Here is a 2,706-nt window from a genome sequence, read left to right as displayed (position 1 = left end):
ACCACACCTGTGGAACCATCACGCTGCCTAATCACCACACCTGTGGAACCATCACGCTGCCTAATCACCACACCTGTGAGGTGGATGGATCCCTCTGCAAAGGAGAAGTGCTCACTAACACACATTTTGACCAATTTGTGAGCAACATTTGAGAAAAATGAGCCTTTTGTGTACGTAGAGAAGGAATTTTGAGTTCAGCTCACGAAAAATGGGTCAAAACCCAAATTTGAGTGCAGGTCCGATGAGATGTCCCCACCATGTGGTTTGTAGTGACGTGTCCCGGTAACGTGGTTCTGTGTTGTCTCCCCGTGTTGCTCAGTGAAGGCCGAGGCCTGCGACTCGTCGGCGCCCGTCCAGCTGGACGTGTCCTGGTACCTGAGGAACTCCCACTGCTACGGAGAAGTCTTCGGCCTGGACGTGAGACACTCATAATCACCTTCATTAGTTTTGGTCTCACTGGTTGCGTCCAGAATCTTGTCCCCTGTCCTACAGACTCACCGTGTCTAGATAGATAGATAGATAGATAGACAGATATAGATAGATAGACAGATAAATGGATAGACAGATATAGATAGATAGACCGATATAGATAGATAGACAGATATAGATAGACAGATATAGATAGATAGACAGATATAGATAGACCGATATAGATAGATAGACAGATATAGATAGACAGATATAGATAGACAGATATAGATAGATAGACAGATATAGATAGACAGATATAGATAGATAGACAGATATAGATAGACCGATATAGATAGATAGACAGATATAGATAGACAGATATAGATAGATAGACAGATATAGATAGACAGATATAGATAGATAGACAGATATAGATAGACAGATATAGATAGATAGACAGATATAGATAGACAGATATAGATAGATAGACAGATAGATAGATAGACAGATATAGACAGACAGATATAGATAGATAGACAGATAGAGATAGAAAGAAACAGATAGATAGATAGAGGGATAGATAGAGATAGACAGATAGAGATAGAGACAGATAGATAGATAGAGGGATATAGACAGACAGATATAGATAGATAGACAGATAGAGATAGAAAGAGACAGATAGATAGATAGAGGGATAGATAGATAGATAGATAGAATCCCAATAAAATAAGAAATTAGTGTTACAACAGTAAAATCAGACACACAGCACAGAATATAAATATAAATGAAATACTAGGATGCAATATACATTAAATTATAATAATAGGAATGAAATAGAGAAACAAATATTATTAAAAAATATATACAGGATGGGAAAACAAAATGCATACTAAAACCAGTAGTCTGGATCTTTTTGGACTTTTTTTTGCAAGTTCCCGCAATTTCCTAGCATGAGATTGTAACATCTAACCCTCCTGTTGTCCTCAGGTCAAATTTGACCCCTTTTAATAATGTCTATATCAGAAATATGGGTTTCTTTTTACCCAAATTATCACTAAAAAAGGATGATTCCATGCAACGCTTTTTGCAAATACAATTAATCATTTTCATTGAATTTCGGGTGTAATTTTAGACGGTTTCAAAATCAGCATCCACTCAACGACGACTTCGGAACGAGTGAAAAAGACTTTTTTTTGTTGAAATTTTGAGGCAGAAAAACCTAAAGTTGGCTAACTGTTTATTTTTATTTTTTATACATCAGGACAAATATCATTGTGGTTCCTTATACGTGTGTGTGTGTGTGTGTGTGTGTGTGTGTGTGTGTGTGTGTGTGTGTGTGTGTGTGTGTGTGTGTGTGTGTGTGTGTGTGTGTGTGTGTGTGTCCAGGCGGATGGGGCAAAGAATTACTTCAACTCGACGATGGTCACCCAGGGAGGAGGAAGTGGATATTATGTTGTTCACAAATATCGTCCAATCAAATGTGAGCCGCACATCAGCCCCCAAACGGTAATACACACACACACACACACACACACACACACACACACACACACACACACACACACACAGACTCACAGTGCAAACAATGAGTAATAAAGTGATTGTGTGTGTGTGTGCTAGGCGGTTTTAAAGAGGGTGTGTTTGTTTTATCACATAGTTCGGCCTGGATGAATTTGAAGTGAAAACGCGACTTACTGAATTGCCGCAGGAACAGGTGAGACACTTCCTGATTTTCTCTCTCTCTCTCTCTCTCTCTCTCTCTCTTTCTCTCTCGCTCCATGTCATCTGTCTCTCTACTTGCCCTCTGTCTCTCAACCTGTCTGTCTCGCTACCTGTCTTCTGTCTCCCCCAAACCAACATATTGCAGTTGTAGTTATCTGTAAGCACTAAGCGTGTTAAGCATATCTTCTTGTTTTCCGTTTGTTTTTATCCAGCCAATCACAGAGAAGAATTCAGCAAGCAGGACGAGGAGAGATGCGGACGCTCCAAAAATCAAGGTGTGCACATCCAACTCACTCACGCAGCACCATGGCAACCGTCTCCCCGCTGCGTCCTGTATCTGCCCAGTATACGAGAACGATGATGAGATATAAGGTCTGAGCGTGGTAGTTTACTCTGAGACTAGTTCTTCTACTGGGCGTAAAAACCATCGAGATCCCTTTAAAAACCCAAAACATAGCGATGGAAAATGTAGCAAGTAAGTGGTTTGTCTTTCCATCATGTTGTCCTCATGTTGCCCTCATGTTGCCCTCATGTTGTCCTCATGTTGCCCTCATGTTGTCCTCATGTTGCCCT

At 40.4% G+C, this 2,706-nt stretch overlaps 1 long non-coding RNA gene across 1 annotated transcript in view; it reads left to right on the top strand.

Moving 5' to 3' along the window:
* Positions 1-2,421, top strand: part of LOC117939478 — a 17,121-nt gene extending 14,700 nt beyond the window's left edge. Inside the window, exons 2-5 of the long non-coding RNA XR_004655592.1 lie at positions 320-417; positions 1,798-1,917; positions 2,069-2,125; positions 2,346-2,421. This is a non-coding gene — a long non-coding RNA (uncharacterized LOC117939478). The remainder of the gene's footprint in view (positions 1-319; positions 418-1,797; positions 1,918-2,068; positions 2,126-2,345) is intronic.
* The last annotated feature ends 285 nt before the right edge of the window (positions 2,422-2,706 follow it).

Source organism: Etheostoma cragini, chromosome 3 (assembly GCF_013103735.1).
Source record: "Etheostoma cragini isolate CJK2018 chromosome 3, CSU_Ecrag_1.0, whole genome shotgun sequence".
Classification (NCBI taxonomy): domain Eukaryota; kingdom Metazoa; phylum Chordata; class Actinopteri; order Perciformes; family Percidae; genus Etheostoma; species Etheostoma cragini.
This window is presented reverse-complemented; position numbering and strand designations above follow the sequence as displayed.